The sequence below is a fragment of the Chinchilla lanigera genome, unplaced genomic scaffold (assembly GCF_000276665.1).
Source record: "Chinchilla lanigera isolate Chin_1 unplaced genomic scaffold, ChiLan1.0 scaffold00064, whole genome shotgun sequence".
In the NCBI taxonomy this organism is placed as follows: Eukaryota; Metazoa; Chordata; class Mammalia; order Rodentia; family Chinchillidae; genus Chinchilla; species Chinchilla lanigera.
In genome coordinates, this window is record NW_004955465.1 from 5,576,540 (window position 1) to 5,599,680 (window position 23,141).

The 23,141-nt window shown below is 37.5% G+C and overlaps 1 long non-coding RNA gene across 1 annotated transcript in view; it reads right to left on the reverse strand.

Moving 5' to 3' along the window:
* LOC102023675 overlaps positions 1-23,109 on the reverse strand; it is a 95,547-nt gene extending 72,438 nt beyond the window's left edge. The window contains exons 1-2 of the long non-coding RNA XR_263237.2: positions 22,914-23,109; positions 19,275-19,359 (exon numbers count right to left, since the gene is read on the reverse strand). This is a non-coding gene — a long non-coding RNA (uncharacterized LOC102023675). The remainder of the gene's footprint in view (positions 1-19,274; positions 19,360-22,913) is intronic.
* Positions 23,110-23,141: the final 32 nt, after the last annotated feature.

A 23,141-nucleotide genomic window follows, 5' to 3' on the forward strand; every position in this document is an offset into this window, starting at 1 on the left:
CTGTTTTTGGAAGTTTCAGTCCATGGCCAGTTGGTCCGATTGCTTTTGTGCTCATGATGAGGTGCACGATGGTGGAAGTACGTGTGAAAGCAGGTTTCTCATCGCACAGCAGCCAGGAAACAAAAAGATATTGAAGAAAGAGTTCAGGGTCCCAATATCCCCTTCAAGAGCAAATTCCCATATGAGCAGAAGACCTCCAACTATCCCATCCCTTAAAATTTCTACCACTTCCCAAGAGTACTGTCAGCCGGGAACCAAACTTTTAGCAAACAAGTGTTTGGTGGACAATTAATAAACCACAACAGACAGTGAGGCTACTGGCCTTGAATGAGCTTAGAATTTATTTATGCATCAACATGCATATATATAGTCAAATATAAATAAATATATAGTCATATATAATCATATTATACTCTGTGCTATGGTGACAAATTTCTAGATGTTTCCAGACATCAATCCTGCACTCAAGAAACTTACATAATAATAAATGTCACCATTTTTCAAAGTTATAGCATTATATGATTCTACAAAATAAAGATTAGATCAAGAAATTACTGATGCCTAAAACAGGCTTTCTTGTCTAACTAATCACAACATATACACTAAAATAGCTACATATACCCTACCACAATAGATACAGTGCTATTTGGGTCTGAAATGGTTCATACACTATTTTTATTCTACTTATGTGTTGATGTGTAAGGGATTTGTAAGGCTTTACCTTGGACAACAGCATGAGCTCCTGTTGGTATGCTCATATGCCTTATATGAGGGCTAGATGACCACAGAAGGAGTGATTTTAGCCATCAAGGAGATCCAAGGCTTGTCAAAGCCTCATAGAACCAGAGGCTGAGATTCCAAGGGGCATCCAGATTATGTCTGCAGTACGTGGATCCCTTGCATAAGAACATCCCAGAAAAGGGGTCTGTCTAGTATTTGCTGTGCACTTCATGAGATGCTCCATTTCACTGTAGAAAGTTACTGTGCTTAAAGTCAAGGGAATGATTTTCACGTGGCAGTTTAGTCTAGTTCTTCCAGAGCCACATAAGTCTAATTTCTTTATATAATAGACATTGAATTACTTGAAGATAATAATTGCATGCTTAATTCTTTCAATGCTTCTTTTCATGTTATAGTTTCCAGACACTAGAATTCTATTCTATGTAAAAACTGGTTTTTGGAAGGCTACATTTATGCTTGTATTATAGTTATAAACATTTGCTCTTTTAAAAAAATGTGCTCCTTTCTTCCTACCCCTACAATCAATTTCAAAGGGAAAATGGATCAAACTGAATAAATATCATGGCTAAATATTCTATGACTACAAGGACCAAAAATATACATAGTATAAATATGTAAATAAAACAGAAATGTAAGAATAACACCAATAAATAAAACATAAATATACATGAATGTCAAAAGAGGAAATTGTACATTTCATGCAGCCTGATTCCCTGTTTTGGCGGAATCTAGTGTTTTCAACTATAAAACCTAAGAAACCTCTGAGATCTAATGTTAAATAAAAATGGTAGATAGAAAGTTACATCTTAAATTTTTAAATAGGAAAAAGAAAGATATGTATACATTTTTCATGCATGCACTAGATCCAAAAATACTGTATATTAATCTTCCACTAATATTAGCTGCCTTAGGAAAGGGGAACTGGGTGAATAAGGCTAGAAGTGCATATTCAATTTTTTCCTACATAAGATTCTTTAACTTTTTAATTTTTAACTGTGTGACCACATTTGATAAGTTTAAATAACATCAAAACATAAGAAGATAATAAAATATAAAAAGTAATAAAAGACCTGGGTGTGGTGGTGCATGCCTGTAATCCCAGCTCTTGGATGAGTGAGGCAGGATTGTTGTGAGTTTGAGTCCAGCCTAGGATACATTGTGAGTTCAAAGCTAGCCTGAACTACATAGCAAAACCTTACCTCAAGAAACAAAACAAAAAAAAAAACACTTTGTGACCATGATCCGTTTCCCTGACACCCTTGCAGAAAGCTGGGCTAAACCCTGGAGAGCTTCAGGAACCTTGGTGAGCTGCCCACACCCCTCCCCACCAGCATGCCATCCAGGCTAACCCCCAGAGAACTTCAGCAGCTTCAGTGACTGTGCCCTCCCCACTCCCCCATAGGCATAGAAACCAGGCTGGGTTCCAGACAGCTTCGGGAGCCTTGGTGACGACATCCCGCCCATCTAAACCAGGCTGAACTCCAGACAGCTTCATGAACCTAGGTGACCACCATCTTCCCACATCCGCACCCTTGTGGGAGTGGGGTTAAACCCCAGACAACTTTGGGAACCCTGTATGGGAACCAAGCTGAGCCCCAAACAGCTTCAGAAGCCTCAGTGACCACACACCCACCCCTCCCCCCACTGGCATGGGAGCCAACTGAGCCCTAGAAAGCTTCAGGAGCATCGATGACCATAACCTCACCTCCACACACCATCATAGGAGACACACTGAACACCAGGACCTTTGGGTCCTTATGCCACCACTCCCACACCATTGCAGGAGTAAGAGTGAACTCCACGAAATTTCTGGATCTTCAAAAATGACAAAACAATGGAGCAAAATGAAATCTCAGACCTCCACTTCACCCAGAACAAGTCCAAGAGACATTGACACAGAAGAGCTTGGAAGTCATTTCTAAAATGACAGCAACTGAAGTGAAGAAATAACTCCATCCGGACAAAGAAGGCATCAGATCAGAAATAATCTGTCAGGTAAAAAAGGAAATAACAACAATAATGAAAGAATTGCTCAGCACATCTAAAGAAGACATAGGTAAGAAAATACAAGAGGAGCAGCATACAAAAATGATGGAAACATTGAACGAACAATATTACAAAGAATTAGAATGCACAAAACAGATTCAAACAGATATCCAAGAAATTAAAAATTCCATCAAAAGCTGGCAAAACTGCTTGAATGAAGCTGAAGATAGGCATTTAGAACTTGAAGACAGCATTGCACCTAATGATCATGAAAGGAAGGATCTCTTTAAAATAAGAAGGAACCAGGAAATAACAATTCAACAGCTGGAAGACTCAGCAAAGAAAAACAATGTAAGATTAATAGTTTTCAATGAAACAGCAGGTGTCAACACAAATGACATAAAAAACTATTTGCAGAAGAAATAGCAGAAAATTTCCCAAGCATGGAAAAAAAAACTGGACATACAGTAAGCGAGGCATATAGAACTCCAATTAACTATCATTAAAATAAATCTACACCCAGATGTATAGTGATTAAGATCCCAGAAATTCAGTAGAACAACATAATATTAAAAGCTGTTTGAGAAAAGAAAAAGAGCACTTATAAAGGAAAGCCATCAGAATCACAGCAAATTTTCAACACAAGCCATCAAGTCAAGAAGAGCTTGGAGTGAAGTATTTCAAGTCTGAAAAGAAAATAATTTCCAACCCAGATTGATGCACCCTGCAAAACTATCCTTCAAAAATTAATGAAGAAATAAGATACTTCCATGATAAAGAACAACTGAAGAAATTCATGAATGCCAAAACAACCATACAAAGAGTACTAAAAGATATTCTACAAAGACATAAAACAGACCACAATTTCAAGAACAACAACAGAAAAGAAACAGCAAGCAGAGCAAGCAATTAAACAAAGGGAAAAAGGAGGATCCAATACCAGGAAAATAATAGGACAAAGATGAGCCAATACACATCAGTATAACCATCAGTGTAAATGGTCTCAATTCACCAATTAAAAGAAGCAGACTGGTAGAGTGGATCAAGAAACAAAATCCAGCAATATGCTTGTATACAAGAAATACATTTAACTCAAAAGGAAATTCACAGACTTAAAGTCAAAGGATGGAATACAATATACTGTATGACAGGACCCAGAAAGAAACAGGAGTAGCTATTCTAGTTGCAGACAATGTGAACTTCAAATCAAGAATGATTAAAAGAAATACAAGTCACTACATACTTGTTAGGTGAGAACTTAAAGAAAAGATAACAATCATAAATATCTATGCAACAAATACAGCATTTTAACAGACATAATAAGCAGTAACACAATCATAACAGGGGACTCTAACAGCCCCTTGTCACAAACAGATAGATTAACTAGACAAAAAGTCAGCAAAGAAATAACAGAACTAAAGCAAACTTGTGAACAAATGGACTAAGACCTTTACAGAGTGTCCCACCCAACAGCATCAGAATATACATTCTGCTCGGCTGAACATGAGATGTGCTCTCAAAAAGACCATATAATAGCACATAGAACATGGTTAAATAAATGCAAAGGAACTGAAATTATCCCATGCATACTATTGGACCACAGTGCAATGAAATTGGAAATTAATGGCAAAAGAAATTGCAAAAACTCCATAAACACATGGAAATTAAATAACACCCTCATCAATAACCAATGGGTCACAGATGAAATTAAAGAAGAACTTAAACAATATTTACAATCAAACGAAAATGCAGATACAACTTACAGGAACCTGCACAATACAATGAAAGTAGTCCTCAGAGGGAAATTTATAGTGGTGAATTCCCACATCAGGAAAACAGAATGAGCACAAATAAACAATCTTATGCTGCACCTCAAACTTCTAGAAAAAGAAGAGCAAGTCAAGCCCAAAACCTAAAGATGGTAAGAAATTAAAAACTCAGAGCAGAAATTAATGCAATGGAGACTAAGAAAATAATACAAAGAATTAATGAGTTGAAGAGCTGGTTCTTTGAAAGAATAAATAAAATTGATAAACCAGTAGCCAACCTTATCAAAAAAAAGGTGAGAAAAAAACTCAAATTCATGCAATAAGGAATGAAAGGGATGAAATCACTACAGATCCTGTAGAAATTCAGATCATGAATACCTACTTCAAAAATATTTACTCCCATAGGACAGAAAACACAGAGGAAATAGGTAGATTCCTAGATACATATGAATTACCAAAGCTGAATGAAAATGATATAAAAATCCTGAATAACTCAATATCAGCAAGTGAAATTGAAAATGTAATAAAAAAAACTTACCAATGAAGAAACACCTATGTCCTGATGGATTCACACCTGAATTCTATAAGAAATTCAGAGAAGATTTAATGCTAATCCTTCTCAAACTTTTTGATGAAACTTAAAGGGAAGGAATTCTCCCTAGCTCATTCCTGAAGGCAAGTATTGTCCATACCAAAACCAGAGAAAGACCCAACCAAAAAAAAAGAACTATAGGCCAATCTCCCTAATGAATATAGATGCAAAAATTCTCAATAAAATACTAACAAACAGAATGCAACAAATTATCAAGAATATTATACCTTGTGAACAAGTGGGATTCATCCCAGGCATGCAGGGATGGTTCAATATATGCAAATCAATTAATGTAATACACCATATCAATAGAGCTGTAGTGGAGTGACAACTGGTGGTCAACTTATAACCCCAAGCTGAACTGAGTAAGGGGGGTGCTGGTGTGGGAGGCCTACCTGAGGATTGTTGCCAGCAGCATAAGAGGCAAAACTAGAGGAGAAGAGATGCTGTCGGGAGCTGGTAGAAGCTGTAAGGAGCTGTTGGTTCTTTTGGAGGAGCTTGTTATGTTGGCTTTCCTGATGAACTTGGCTGTTTTCATCCTCCCAGGAGCTCAGGACCTCGTTGGCACTGAGAAAAGCTTCAGTTCACTCTTGGAGAGCTTTGGTCCTCATGTTGAGCATCACTTCCTGGCTCCAGAGGGGAAGATGGTGTACTGGAGAAGCTTGCTGCATCAGCTTTCTTGATGGGAACTCAGCTATCTTCACTATCAGAGGAGCTCAGGACCTCACTGTTGCTGAGGATGGCTATGGTACTTTTGCAGGGAGCTGTGGTTCTTACTTGGATGTCACTTCCTACCTCTAGTGTAGATCCCTCAGCGTGGTTGCACAGATCCTTCACCCCACTGGCATTGACTTCCTAGATTCTACCACTGACCTCTGGTCCTTCCCAGCACAGATCAGTGAAACAGGCCTGCAAGAGATCTTGTTATGGGCTCTAGGCCTCCAGCTGGACTGACAGGAGGCACTGTTATGAGTTCTAGGTCTTCAGCTGGACTCATAGAGGACATTTCCATGAGATCCAAGACCTTGGCTAGATTCCTTGGTCTTACAGTGTGGACAGGTTTTCTGCACTCTTTTGTATATCATTCTTTGGGTGACTATTATAAGTAATCTTATAAAATATGTGTCCTGTGTATTATACTGTTCACAGTATTATACTGTGTATTATACCCTTTGCAATAAGCCCCAAACACAAGAGCCAAAGACAAAAATCACATGACCATCTCAGTTGATGCAGAAAAAGCTTTTGATAAAGTCCAACACTCATTCATGATAAAAACCATACAGAAAGTAGGAATACACGGTCTTTACATCACTCTGATAATAGCCATCTATGACAAACCAACAGCCAACATCATACTAAATGAACAAAAATTGAAAGCTTTTACTTTAAAATCAGGAACAAGACAAGGATGTCCATTGTCACCACTCCTATTCAATATAGCTCTGGAAACATTAGCCAGAGCAATTAGACAAGAGGGAGAAATAAAAGGAATAAGGATAGGAAAGTAAGAAGTGAAATTATCATTATTTACAGACAACATGATACTCTACATAGAAGACCCCAAAAACTCTGCCAAAAGGCATAGGATTTAATGACCAAATTCAGTAGTGTAACTGGATACAAAGTCAACACTCAAGAATCAATAGCATTCCTGTACACAAACAACAAACACAGTGAGAGAGAAATTAGGGAAACCACATCTTTCATCATAGCATCTAAAAAAATGAAATACCTAGGAATCAATCTAACATAATGTAAAATGTTACTTTAATGTAAAATCTATAATGTAAAAGATCTATACAGTGAAAATTACAGTACTCTGAAAAAAGAGATCAAAGAAGATTTCAGAAAATAGAAAGATATTCCTTGCTCATGGATAAGAAGAACCAAAAATTTTGTTGCACAGATTCAATGCAATCCCAATTAAAATATCACTAGGATACCTCACAGATCTAGAGAAAACATTCCTAAAATTCATCTGGAACTAGAAGAGTCCTAGAATAGTAAAAGCAACCCTGGGCAACAAAGCAAAGGCAGGAGGCATCACAATCTGTGCCTTGAAATTATAGTACAAAACTATCTTGATAAAATCAGCATGGTACTGACAAAAAAACAGACCTAAAGATCAATGAAATAGATTAGAAGATGAAGACACAACTACAAACACACTCAGCCCTGTCATCTTTGACAAAGGGGCCAAATATGCTCACTGTAAGAACAATAGCCTCTTTAACAAATGGTGCTGGAAAAACTGGCTCTCTACATGCTGAAGACTAAAACTAGACCCATGTCTATCAACATACACTAAAGTCAAAATGGATCGAAGATCTAAATATTAGAACAGAAACACTAAATCTACTGGAAGAGAAAGTGGGTAGAAATCTTAAAGACATAGCGGTAGGCATAGAATTCATCAACAAAAACCAAACTGCATGGGAAATACTTCAAAGAATCAACAACTGAGATCTCATCTTATTGAAACGCTTTTTTGTACATCAAAGGAAATCATCAACGAAGAAATCACCAAAAGAAAACCCACAAATTGGGAAAAAAATTTTTGCTAACTGCCCCTCAGACAAAAGACTTCTATTTAGAACATACAAAGAATTTTTAAAAATTAAGCCCCCAAAATTCAAAGACCCAATCCAAAAATGGGCATCTGAGATGAATACACAATTCTCAAATGAAGAAATACCTAATGGTGAATAAACATATGAAAAAATGTTCAACATCATTGGTCATCCAAGAAATGCAAATTAAAACAACCCTGAGATTTCATCTCATGCCATAAAGCATGGCTATTACCAAGAAATCAACCAATAACAAATGTTAGAAGGGCTGTGGGGGAAAAGGAACCCTTCCCCACTGCTGGTGAGAGTGTTGACAGGTGAAACCACTGTGGAAATCAGTGTGGATATTCCTCACAAAACTAGGATTACAAATCCCACTTAACCCAGCTATTCCCCTTCTGGGTATTTTCCCAGAATTAAAAACATCATACCACAGCAATATATGTGCACCCATGTTTACAGCAGCATAATTTGTCATAGCTAAAACTTGGAAACAACTCAAATGCCCATCAAACAAGGAATGGATAAAAAAGATGTGATATTTTTATACAATGAAGTATTACTCAGCTAAGAAAAAAGATAAACTCGAGGTTTTTATACGTAAATGGATGCACCTAGAGACCGTACGCATAAGTGAAATAAATCAGATCCAGAGGTTTAAACATTGTATTGTCTCCCTGGTGTAAGAACCTGAAAGAATAAATAAAACCCAAAAAATACAACAGATATTATGAAAGGGAAAGAAATTGCTCAATGGAAGGAACAACTGGGATGAGGTAAAGGAGAAAAAGAAAGAAAGAAGGAAGGGGAAAAATATATATATGGATAGCTGGGATAACTGTACTGCTGATCTCTAATAGTTTATTGAAAGGAAGAGTTAATGCTTAATTTTTAAAATTTTCTGGGATTTTTTTCTACCACTTTTGCATGCTTATATCATCGGGTAATCTGAACAACTAATTTGAAGACAACAATATGCAATATAACAATCACTGGTGAATTCCCACCATCTTGTCTAATGAAACTCTATAGTTTCTAATGTCTCTTCTGTTTTTATTTTTTATTCCCTTTAATGGTTTGATCAGTCTTGCCTTCTTACATCTGGTAATCTGAGCAACTTCGTTGAAGATAACAATATGTAACATAACAACCACTGTCAATTCCTATCATTTTGTTCTGAAACCCTGTATCATTTTTAATGTTTTTGCTTTGTTTTGTTTTTGTCTACACTGTTGGCATTTTGCTATTGTTTTTTTTATTATTCTCTTTAAAATAAAAAAGTAATTAAAGAAACCCCAAAATGACAGAATAAAACACATCTGAAGCATTTTCTCTGACTATTAGTATGAAGCATGGTGAATTAATTGGTCACAGGGAAAATGAAATGATCCCAGAATCTATTTGAATGTTCACCCCAGACCAAGAGTCACACAGACATGGAGGAAGTAATGTAATCCTTATGTCCAACTCCATAAATCACATTTATACATTAAATATTATTTATATTATTTATATTTTCATGCCTTTACATTACTTCATCCAGAATTAAATTATATGTGTAAATCTTGGTTGGAGATTTCAAAAATATTTTCAATTACGATAGAGTATCATTGCTCAGTTTAGCAGTGTCAGTAACTAACATGTTCACTCATCTGATAAAATTAATAACCAGAAATACTTTTTTTTTTTTGGAGACAGGTTCTCACTATGTAGTGGAGGATGGCCTTAAATCCATTCTGGAGCCCAGGCTGCCTCAAACTCACAGGGCACACCTCCTGCCTCAGCTTCCCAAGTGATAAGATTACAGGCATGTATCACCAAGCCCAGCTCAGAAATATTTTCAAAGGTAAGGCAAGTTCACCTTCAGTTTACAGTGGGTTTTTTTCTGAATATACAGGAAAAATAGAAACACTTTCTTCTTCTGAGGTTCAGAATAGGACTGAATATAAAATGTTTCATTCTCACAGGTCAATGAGTAACATATTTCAGACATCTACTCTGGTCATGCCAAGAATTTGTAATCTAGTAAAATCCAAAGATAGCTTTAGAATTCATTCTCTCAACAAAATATATTACTGATTAAATCACCTCACTCTATCCACTAAATATCAAGTTAGAAGCAGATAAAACTAAGGGTTGTTTTAAAATATTCTATTCTAGCTTCTTCACATACAAATCTCTTCATTCAGCATATATTCATTGAGTGCCCTCCATATGGCCAGTATTTTATTAGATAGTATGTTAGACAGAATCTTGCCACTGAGAGAGAAAGAGAGATAGAGTGAGAGAGACAGAGACTGAAAGACAAAGAGGCAGACAGACAAATCTGAAGCCAAATATCCCCTTCAAAGGCACATCCCCAATAATTTCCTCCAAGCGTGCCTCACTTCTGAAAAATTCCACCTCCTCCAGACAGCTTCACAGGCTGGTAACCAAGACTTTAGCAAATGGGTCATGGGGGACCAGATCCAAACCATTAACAGACAGTGAGAATAAACACAGAACACAATCACTGTCTTCTAAGAGCTTTCAGCTCAGTGAAGAAGAGAGAATTGTACAGAGAGAAATACACAAACACTGCAGAACCGTGTGATTACTGCTATAAAATGAGCAAACAGATGTGGGTGTAAGAATTGTAGTGGCCCCGAAGAAGTAACTGTTAATTACTTCTCAAACAAGAGAATGAGGAGTGATCTTTAGGAAGATGCAGACTTCTCCAATTATAGAGCTTGACTGTGGGACTGTTGGCCAGATTTATGTATGACGCAGACAGAGATAAGGGACTTTTGGAGCTACACACCCAAAACCTCCTGCATGGTTAGAAATTGACAGATAGCCTACAGGGCCACTAGTCCAAGTCGGATCACACCATTCCCACTTATCAAGAGCACAGCCTAGCGGCAAACTCAGTGGAATCCATGTGGTGGCAAAGTTCAAGAGGTTTCCCATGGGCTCAGCTTAGGGCCTATACAGAGAAGGCGATACTAGGTCTTGATTCCTTAAGGTGGTGTGCCATGCAGGAGGAAGGGACTGAGGGTTCCACAAAGCATCTTAACATAGAGGAGACAAATTAAATTTTAAATCCTGTCATTTGTTCTGCTGAGGTCATCAGGCACAGAGTTTTGAATATCTGTATTTAAGGAAGAAATCTATAGGCCCATTTGGAATTTAAAACAGGGAAGAAGCAGGTCAACTTTACCTGCCTGGCAAGAGCAAGGTCCTGAGTTCGATTCCCAGTACCAAAAAAAAAAAAGACGCAAGTCAGCTAAAGTCAGTTTGAACAAACCCCCCCCCCCCCCGCCATTAATCCCGCCCCCAGCAAAAAGCCTCGGGCATTTCCTTTTAAAAGGGACGAATTTTTCTCTTCACTTGAGGAGCCATTATGCCAGTTACAAGAATTCAAAAAGAAAAGAGGTTCATCCCTGTTTTTTAAAATCAGAGGCTTTTCTTATAAGGCTAGGAAAAAAGAAGATAGAGGCAGTTGATTTAAACCCATGTCCAGCAGATGATTCCAGGTAAACCCTAAACCTATGCATTGGTGCTAGCCACACCCAGCGTGGGGCATCCCTAATCCAAGCATTTCACCCTTAAACCCAGCATCACCTAAAGGAAAAAAGAAATACCCATTTACAAACTGGGTGGGCTAAGTAGAGACCAGGTTAATTTCCCAAAAAAGGACAGCAGACCAACACAACATGAACCAAGACAGAAAAGCCATTTACAAAGCTGGGGTGAGTGGAAGCTAATTGGAGGTTTATTTCCAGAAAGAGTAGCAAAGGACAACAAACTAACATGCGGACAACAAGGACCCACGGACTCAACCCAAGCAGTGACAAAGTAAAACAAAAGCCTACATTTCATTCCCCCTTCCCATGGCCGGGCCAGGAAGCCCCATCCAAGTTCTTAGGTAACTAAAATAACACCAAAACTCAGTTTTATAAATGCAACGTCTATTATTGTTTGTGTACCATAATTTCAGAGTTTTTCTGGGTCAAAGATAATATATATAGCTTTAAATAAGTGTTATCTGTTATTATGAGTCATCTAACATAATTGCTATTGCCTTCGTTAAAACGTTACATTTTCTGTGTCTAAAATAATACTGAAATAGATTAGGGTGTGGCAAAACTGCCTAGGAAAGTAGGTGTGACCGTTAACTACAAGCTTCCTCACAGAACAATTCCCAAAACCCTGCACTTGGACTTCCGGTGAGAATTTGAGCAGGTTTTCAACAGGATGAACAAGACCTGGTATCAATCAGCCTGAGGCATGGGATCCCAGACTCCCGTCTCTCAGGATCCAGATGTAAAAATTCTCCCAGGTTTCCCTGAGATTTGGACAGATGCCAAGAGCTTGCTATCCTGGCTATGATAGCCCACCAGCTTCCTCCAGGGTGTGCTTTTATCTTGCTCTTTCCTCTTTTACCTGGCCCAAGCTTGCTCTGCAGAGCCTGTTTCTCCCTCACTCTTCACTCTTACTTTGTCAAATAAACTTACTACCGTATTTGCTTGGTTTGTTCAGGCTTTTAAGATAAGAAAACTCTGGAATCCAATTCCAGAGGGAGAGGCAAGCAACCCAAAATCCAGTAATGATTATTTGATGAGCCACGTTTAGAAGGAGCTAACCGATAGCAAAATGGTTTTCTAAAAGTATTGAGATGCTCTTGGTTAAACTTACAAAACTAAATTTAAAAGCAAAGGTTCTATATTTTAATAAAATAAGTTTCTTGTGTTTTCATTGTTAGGCTTTTAGTCACTAAAGGTGAGGTTTAGGAGTTAAAAATACTTAAATATTAACCTATAACATGTTTTCAATTATCAGTTCATGATTGGTTAAATAAACAACTATTATCTAAGTTAATGACACAACTCATATGTCATAATTTTCATATATGACATAATTTATATATTTGGACATATATGTTTTTATATGTAAATAAGCTATGCTGTGAGTATAAGCTTTAAAGTTTAGAGTTAAGTCTATGTAAGTTTAATACATACAAAGTAACTAACAGGTGCTCCTTTTTACACAATATATTTAGACCTTAAACATAAAATAATCAAAATTTGACATTTCTTTAAATTTGATCCTGACAGTTAAAGTTGATCTGCATCTATTGGCTTTGATTAAACAATCAGTTTTGTGATAGTATAAACGAGACACACTTGTATATTGGGTATTAAGTCCATTTAAGGTCATTAACACTGTTTCTGAAACTTATCAGAGCTATAAAGATATCTTTAATTCTTGCTAGTATAGTTATACCTCATTAAACCTATTAAAAGAGTCTAAAATTTGCTTTAAGAGTACAAACTAAATATATGTAAAGATTTCTATATAGCTGCAATATCAATTATTGCTAACCTCATGGTATACTAAGCTTTATATTTGTGCTTCCCAAGTGTACAGGTCTTCAAAGACACAAAACTGAAGAGGAAAAAAAAATTCACACTGGAAACTTATGGTAATAAAATTTTTTTGGCTCAAGAATTCGCCTTTCTGTTACTTGTGTTTCATATATTTGTGATGAAATGTGTATGTCAATCCAGCATGTTATACCCAGCCAGATGATGTGAATACTTTAAATGCTTATATTTATGTGACAGCATTAAATATACCCAGACACTGCAGTCCAGACAATACCACTCTAGAAATTAAAAGGTTAGAGGTTAATAACCTGCAAAATACATCTATATACAAGTACATTCTTCTCAAGTGACATTCTCTTAAAAGATAACAAATTTAGGTAAAAGTTTGTATCATTTAACATCTTATAATTAAATAAAGATAACTGACTAAAAGTTGTGCTATACTAAGATGAACATTTAAAGGTGTTTCAGAGATGACATAACCTAATAGTTCTAATATAATAATTATTGTCATCATTATTGTTTCATTAAAATATTATGCTGCCCTTGATCTCAAGTTTTCTCTGCGGAAACTTTATAATGGTTATCTGTTAATATTCTACAAGGATTCAACTTCTAAGACAACCATGACTAATAAAATCTACTCTGCAGGCAAGAGACAATCCCCTTGGTTTAGTAAGTTATGAAATCTGGCACATAGACAAGACCGTGAATCTTTTGGCAAAGCTAAATATATTCATTTGTCTGTGGATACCGACTACGCAGGACTTGCTGGCTCCAGAACCCCACACCAAAGAATATTCCCTTTAACCTGTAGCAGCCCAGGGGGTCAAAGGGCCACCATACAGCCCTCTGTGGCAAAGACTGACCATTTAAACCTCAATTATTAAAAGGTAGGAATAGGATAAGAGAGACTTTACCCACAGGAACAATTACAGAAAGCACTATTTTCTTTAATTTTTTAAAATTATTACTCAGCTGCAAAGCAAAGGGAAAACATTTTATTCCCACAAAGGAAAGACCTTATCTGGCCTACAAGGGCTGGGCCCTAGGGCACTGCTCACCTGGGGGAGGGGTATGCATCTCTTTTATCACCAGGTGAGAAGAACCCATCCCTGAGATACAGGAGATGGCATTTCTCCTCCAGGGATGGGCAAGAAGAGGAAGAGAATAGATCAGTTACCCTCTACAAAAGAATCCTCAGGACCTGTCTAGGAAGAGATTAAACAGCTCACCACACAGGCTGAACAGACCCTATCAAACAGCGGCATCCTTTCCGCCCTAGAAAACCTCTTCTTAGCGATGTTAGCACAGCCACCTATAACTCTGCAATAGCAAAGGTAAATGAGTCCTTTTTATTCAGCTTGTGTTTAACTGCATACCAAAAGTAAGTGGTATATTATATAAACTTATACCTCCTGGTTTTGATATTGTCACCTGGGGGGGGAGGACCCTGAGCCTCCACTCTCCTCTAAGGACACATAGCTCTTACACTGCAGAGCCTGGCTGTCTTCTCCTAGCCTTTTAAGGGATTATGATAAAAATTATGGCCACTCTGCATACTCTATTGGCTGCCATTTACTACCCCATGCATGGTACTTTCTCTAACATACTCTTCTCTAAGGTACAGATAAAATATAAAGAGGTATCTTTGTCACTCATTTCAGTGTATTCACTATTATGAATTAGTTAAAATAGAAATAAAATAGAACAAACTCTTATTGGTTCTTTGTTTCCCAGAAATGCAAAAATACAGTGTACTTTACATGTAGCTTTGTATCAATTATATATTGTACATATTATAATTTTATAAATTTATTTCTATATTTTATTCTATGTATATTTAATGTATCCATATGTCGTGCTATTAATTTCTTTCCGGACATTCAGAATGCACTTCATATGATTTGAGGTTGTTCTGATTTGTTTTGTTGGTACTAGAGATTGAACTTAGTGCCTTTACACTAGCCACAGACTCAGCCCTATTTTATTCCTTTACTTTGATGTAGGATCTTGCTAAATCCCTAAGCCATCCAGTCTAGGCTTGAACTTGTGATCTTTCTGCCTCCGCCTCTCAGAGTGCTAGGATCATATGCATGCACCACCATACCCAGTCAACAGTTTGAGATGTTTAAAATATTAAATACAAAACTCCCTTTTACTACAATTATAAGTAGCTGAAAATTAGTGTGATTTCCACATTTCAGGTTAGTATTATAATGAAATCTTTTACTTATTACATGAATCACTGTAAAAAGACCTGAAGTAATAAATTAAATATTCTATTGACAAATGAGAGATTTAAAACTAAGTATAAATTTTACTTCATTCAATTGTATACATGAATTAAAACTTTTAATTTCCATAAAAACATCTTCAATGAAATATATTAATAGTTACTTTTAATATTTTGGCCCTTGTAATCAATACAAGAATAATTTGTCAAATCCTAGGTTTTCCTAAGTAGCAATTGCTTTATTCCAAAGATGCAGAGTAGCCCCCTAACCTCTTCTATAGTAGTGTCTGTTAATGCACCAACATGGAGCTCCTCAAGCTGCAATGTGTTGTCCCGGCTCAGCTACTATAGCAAAGATTAAAACTCCTGTATATATCCGAAAGGGCATTTCTATTGAATTTATTTGAAAATATAAAACAATAATTTTTAAATAGGAATTTAAGTTTCACTTCTTAAAAAAATCCATGTATGCCAGTTGCTGAATGGTCACAATCTGTGTCCCAGAAATATATGCACAACAACAACTTGGAGGGATAATTTTCAACTTTCAAGAGTCTTAAAAAGCAAATTTGTCATTAGAAACAATGTAAACAAAGGAAAAAAGAAAAAAACCAAAAAGAAAAAAGCCAAAAAGAAAAAACCCAAAATGGATCATAGACCTAGATGTAGAACCTAAAACTAGAAAATGTATAAAACAGGAAAAAATCTTTGTGACATGAAATCAAGCACAGAAAAATTAGATATGACATAAAAGTCTAATCTACCAAAAATAATTAAGACATCAAGATTTAAAACTACTTTTTCAAGGGACTGTGAAGAGAATGATAAGACAAGCATCAGCATGGAGAAAAATACTCATGAATTGTATTTCTGATAAAAGGACCAGCATCTAAAATATACAAAGAACTCTCAAAATGCAAATATAAGAAGAAAACTTGAACATGTGGTGATGGATATGCAATTTGCTTAACTACAATAATAATTTCACTGTTTTATATATATGAAACCATCACATTTTATACCTAAAATATAGATAATAATAAAAAATGGGCAATTACAATGAGTAGACGCTTCTCGGCAGAAGAAAAAATGACCAATAGGTACACGAAAAAAATGTTCATCTTTGGCCATTGAAGAAATGCATCACAACAACACTGAGATTCTACCTTACTCCAGTAAAGGTAGCTATAATCAAAGACTCCAATAATAACAAACATTGATAAGGCTGTGGGGAGAAAAGAACCTTTCTTCATTATTGATGGGAATATAAACTAGCACAACCACTATGGAAATCAGTATTGAGATTCCTCCAGACACTAAAAGTAGATATTTCATTTGACCCACCTATACCTCTCCCTGGCATTTTCCTGAAAGAGTTAAAGACATCATATTACAGAGGTACACGAACACTCACGTTTACAGTAGCACAGTGCATACTAGCCAAAGTATGGATGTGGTTTACATGTCCACCAACAGATGAATGGATAAAGAAAATGTGGTTTAAATACAAAATAGAGTACTACTCAGCTCCTTGGAAAACTGGGCAGATCTTGAGACTAAGTGAAACAAATCAGACACAAAAGGTTAGAATATCATATAGTTTCTCTTATATAAGAAACCCAAAATATATAAAAGTTTAAAAGTGGAAGAGAGATGATGGCTAAAGCAGGGAGGTAGACTTTGTGAAGGTGGAAAAGGAAGGACGGAGAGGTGAAGGCAGGGAGGGAGGTAAAAATCAAGACGTGAAATGTGTGCATATTATTATGAACCACAAGCATGTATTACTGTACTAATAATAAGAAAATACCAGAAATTTTTAAAAATAAAATAATCTAGTTCTTAAAAAGTGGTCAGAAGATTTGAGCAAACATTTCACCAAAGAAATGTGAACTATACAGTAGATTTCCAAAATTTTATAGACAAGATGAATGTACAATATCTCAATATTGGCTTCTACATTTAGTACAAGTTGAAATTATATTTTCTCTGTATTAAGTTCAATAAAATACATTGTTAAAACTGCCAGTTTCATCTCTTTAATGTAACTAGTAGAAAGTTTAAAATAATCTATATGACATACATTTTTCCATTATGTAACACTGCTCTAAAAAGTGAAAAGCATGTCACATTAATAAAGCCAACCCTCCACAGAATCCAGTTTAGAAAAAATCATCTAAGAGGCTTCTTATGGTTTAGATCTAGAATGTCCCCAGAACTCCCATGCATGCAGAAGAAAGGCTTTTGGAAGCTGATTGGAGCATGGGGTGATATACTCATCAGGGGAGCTTGCAGAATGCAAGAGTATGAAATGCTATCTGTTGAGAAAAGTTGTAGGAAGTAAGAAAGGCCAGCCCAAGAGAGAGATCATGAGGCCTGCAACTGCCAATGCCATGAGGGCTGCCCAAGCTTTTTGGAGTATACATTTCTCTACAACTCGCCCTAGATGTGGCACACGAAGCTACAAGATTTAATATGGCCTCCTTAGTATAGCCTATGGCACCCAAAGCATCCTGTAGTTGATTCACGTATTGCTGCACTAATTACATTGTAATTACTTCTGTAATTATGTCTGACATAAGACTGAGCTTTGTGGGGACAAGGATTCTTGTCTGTTTTGTTCATCAGCATGCCCCCAGAATGAGACAGGACAAGATGCAAAGCCAACACAGGTGGATTTAACATGCTGCCGGGTCACAAACTTGACTCTTTCAGACATTCTAAGAGAAGTATAGAGTGCCTCCCAAAACTGTCCCCTGACCAGGCGAGGTGGTGCACGCCTGTAATCACAGCACTTGCAGCCAGGGAGGAGGATCTCCCTCTTGCGCCATACATTTTAGATTAATTTCATTCTTGGACTACAACAGTTGATTACTTGCCTTAGTGGACTGGACCACAACATCTGCACCTTCACAAACTTTTGTCTTGTTAAGCCATTGTTGCTGCATTTACTTACTCACCATTTCTACTGGGCATGGAAACACAAAAAGACTCCAGTGACTGCCCCAGATTTAGAGACATACCATATGTCTTGCTTTTTCCCACTATGGAAGAAAATATTCATAATATTCTTTTATGTAGCAAGTCTTCATAACGATCTGAGTCTCCTCTACCTGCAAGGCACCTACATAACCAAGCTATAGCTTTAACTTTAACTTCTATGGCTCCTACTTTATTTCCTGGTAGAAGAAGAGTTCTTCCAAGGAGACCAGAACCTCTAATCTGGTAGATAAATGGGAAGTGCAAATTATGCCCTTGAGTTATTTAGAGGCACTGTGAAAAAGGCCAATACTGTTTCCACTTCGTAGTTCCCAGCTCATGTATTGTAGCTATAAAAGGATACAAGAAGCTATCCATCATCAATTGGTTTTCTGATAAGTATCCCAGACAATGGAACCCCAACCTTGTCTGGGTGACTGTTCCTGAGCTACCCAATGTTCCTTCAGCCCAGGGGCTTCCAGGCAACGCAACATATATGGTAGGACCAGAGATCCTGGTCATGTGCCCATTGCTCTACCTCCCATACCATAAAGTGTTTTCTTTAGTCAGTGGAAGTATCTATGAAAAATCATGTGTTTGTAAGTCTATCACATAGTTGGGCTAACAGAGCTCTGTGAACAGGAAAAATTCCTATCAAGAGACATGTCAATTCTTTAAGAACAAACTACGACTCTTTCCAAGAATATCATCCTTTCGGCTTTCAGGCCTGGTGGAACTGTATCCCACCCAGTGGAACCACCTCCATAGTAAGTTCTGGCACTGCCTTTCTGCTTTCCTCTCTCTTCCTTCCTTTTAATCTACCTTCTGCTTCCTGGGATGATCTTCCAAACAAACCGCCTGCACACTAGTCCTTGTCTCAAATTCTTAGTAAAGGAGAAGTCAAGTTCAGGTGGAATGACACAGACTATCCCAAAATTAGATGCCCCCAACTTTGGAAGACTGAATCATTACAGGATTTATCTCTACTCTTTGCCACACATGTATCTTCCCAGTATCTAGTACAGTACTTACTTCCTTTTCTCTAGATCTAGTTAGCATGTCATGACTATAGGTCAATACGAAGGTGATCTTCAACATTTCGTGATAATCCAAATTCCTGTATGAACAAATCAAACAGAGAGCAGCAAAGTTAATCTAACCCTAGGAGGGAGAAGTGAATATGTATTCCAGTCAATTTCATAAAGAAGCCAACTACTCTTGTACCACTTTACCGGCACATAATGGAACATTTCCCAAGTCAAAAACCACAATGACAAATATGAAGAGTCTTTTTATTCTAAGAAAAATTTGACACCTTTACGATTGCGATTGAAGCTACCACTTGGCTAAGTTCACAGTTGCCCACCAAAATAAATCTAACTACTCAAGAGGCCAAAATAATCACAAATGGGGATGTGACAGAGTTCATTATTTTTACATTTTAAAAGCCTCTGCTAGCCAGGTGCGGTGGCACACACATATATAGCAGGCACTCTGGGAAGCTGAAGCAGGAGAATCTCAAGTTCAAGCTCAGCCTGGACAACTTGACAATTTAGCAAGAACCTGTATCAAAATAAAAATAATAAAAGGGCTAGGAATCTAGGGATTTAGCTCATTGTAAAGGTCCTTGGTTCAAACTCTAGTTTAAAAACAAAAAAAGCCTCCATGGGTGGTTGAACCTCTGAAAGTCCTCCTAAGTGCAATTAGTGTTTGATTTGCCTTTCACCAGGGTGGAAATGCTTTCAGAAGCTTCCACTTGGCCCATCCTACCATCATAACTCTTACTGTAGACCAGCAGATCAGAGAGGACTCTATCAGTTGCTAAGTATATGAATACCAGCCATGCCTTCTGGGAGTCTACAGACAAACTGAAAGAGTAAGGCAAGAACTCCTCTTATCACTTCATCTCCATTTTGGGTCCTAGTATCAGTGTTAACTCAGTTCCTGTGTGAAAAAGTCCTTAAAAATCTGGTAATTCACTTTCCACAGCATGCGAATTTCTGGTTAAATAGTTTCAGGACCTTTGGGAGAGGTACTGGGGAACACCTATTGAAGATACATGCAACTGCACTACGAGGTTCTTCCTCAAAGGATCTGCTTTCCCTTACTTGGTAGGTCTTGCTGTGAGGTGATCTTTCTTAAAACCACTGACTGATGTTGGGCTTTTGTTCACTAATTCTTTGTTCTATTTAGTCATGAAAAGCAAAACGATTAGGCTCCTAATCTGTCTCATATTTAAGAACACTTTGAATTTGAGTGCACGAGGCAGGGCAACCTAATTGCCACTCTGACTTTCGTGATGGTCACAGTAATTATATTCACCTTGGTTCTGTTGTCTAAAAGCTCCCACTGGACTTCCACTACCCCAGTATCCCATCACCTGCATCATTCCTATTAACATTAGGGAGCCTAGGTCCATGGAAACATCTCGGAATGATACCTCTTTATCCTCAATACACCACAGGTAAGAACTTTAGTAACTATGATGCCACAACACACCAAAAGGTATCACCACTGTATTTAAAGAACAGAGTTCAGATAATCCAGTTTAGTTTTTAAGGATATGCACTTTAAGCTTTCTACTTCCATAAGTTTTTTTTTTTATCTTGGTACTCCCCCAAAGTATATCTTTAACTATTTGTATAAAGACAGTTTATTTGGGAGGTAATCCTAGTAATCCATGCTGGAACAAAGAGAAGAATGCAGATGGTAAGAGTGTGTTATTGAAGTCACAATTGTGGACAACCAGAATTCAGTTTATCTAGGACTTCTTGAGATGCACACACAATACCCTACTTACTAAAAGCTACAGAACAGGAGTGTTTAACCAACTGCTACCGTTGCCTCTTGGTTGAAGGGTCCCAGATGTGTTAACCTACACCCACTCCAGCTGTGCAGGGCCTGAGCTGAGGAAGCTACTGAGAGCTTCCTACAAAGTCAGAAGACCCTTTGGAGAGAAAGCAGAGGTCTAGTAATGTCAAGACAATAGACGACGTTAGGATGAAATGAATGGAAGCTTATATGAAACTGTCTTCTCCAGTCTAAGTAAAAAATCAGAGGTGAAGCTCTGAACATGTGAGCTGAGACTCCAAAAGCTTCAGATATAACAGGATCGTTAGCTTCTTAGAATTTAAAACTAAATCATGGTTGCAAAGTCCTTAATTTTGTTTACCATAAAGTTATTACAAAAGAAAACAGGTAGTAATGAATGGGAATTTCAATTTACTATAAACATTTACTCTAAAATAAAGACACTATCTCATGCATTTTACATGTCATTTACTTGAAACGTCCAGTTATTTCGTTGATAGGGTGGTCAGGTGCCATACAAGCAGTGACTAGAGGAAATTTAGGAAGAAAACCCCATGGCTATCTGCAACACAGCAGTGTCCCATGCAGAGGGAACAGAAGATAAAAAGCACGCATATTTGGTGTGCTTGGAAAGGGTCAGGTAGGCTCTGAAAATCAGCTTAAATGTGACTCCTTAAAAATAAGTCACAAGCCATGGTAAGTGTTTGGAGTATGAGGAAAATGGTAAGTCACTGAAAGGTTCTGGGTAGAGGAATAACATAACTCTCACAGATTCTAAAGGGTTCACTCCGGGTGTTGAATGGAGCTATATTATAAAGAAATACAGAAAAAGCAGAAAACACTGTTTGAAAGATGCTGTGATCACAGGCATGAACAGATGGTACTTTATAACATATCTGGTACTATCAAGTGTTTTATACTACTTTTACGATATTGGGTGTATCCTGTAACTCCTTCAGGGCAAAAATTTCATAACTGTAATTTGTGGAATATGAATATGACCTGTACAAAGTGTACACATGTACATTTTGCAAGTGTACATATGTACACTTAACAATGGCTTGATAAATAATAAATAGCTGGTAGCAGAATTAAATCCACATTATTCAGGGACAGTAGGATATCACTAAAAGGCTGACTCGCGTTAGGAAATTAAAGTTCTCTGTAATTTTTAGTTTTAACATCCACAAAATGCTGATAGCACTGGCCCAACAAAACTGGTATTAAATGAAAATGCCTAACCAAATACTTTTCTCACCACTAACGTAGGAGCTCTCTGCCTTACTCCAGTATAAACCCTCATACCCTACATCACAAATACTGCTCTTTCCACATAACGCCTGTGAAATTTAAACGTTGTACATAACTGGAGTCTACCATTTGCATTAATCCAACTCATTCCTTTCTTGGTATCCAAAGGAGGCTCTCAAATGCATTCCATCATCGTCCATCTTCATTACAGCAATCTTTTGCTTTGATATCACTACGCGTTACCTAAAAAACACCACCTATTCTATCTTGGATTTTAGGTCACTGTATCTCAAAGATGTTGCCTGCCGTGTTGGGGAAAAGCTTAGGTTAAGCTGATGGCTAGCCCTCAAGCTCTGGGATTCACTCTCCAAGCAAAAACGGCACAGTTAAAACAATGTTGATAATATTTCTGAGATGTTCCAAGGACCACTGTGGCTCTAGCTACACACTGAATTTCCACTTCAAAAGCAATCCAAGTGTGACTTGGGTCCCCCTGGAAAAGCTGGTTGGGCTCAGGAAGAAGGAGGACGCAGAAAAAGGGCCCGTGGCGTCGCCTCATCTCCTCTGCATCAAACCGGGCCACGGGAGAATTTTCAATCCCAGTCCAACCTTCTCCACGTGGCCGCCTTCTCAAATCTCAGCACAGGGCCACTGATGTGGAAGTCGCCTCCCTCCTAAGCACCGATCGGCAGTGCGCGGGGATGGAAGCTAGGAATACCAGGCGCACGAACTCCTTTTCCACAGGCTGACTTTAAGGGCGACCATCACAGGACTCAGGGCTCTACCACAGCGAACGTCTCACGCTCCAGAGCGCACGGGGCATGCGCAGGAGGTAAC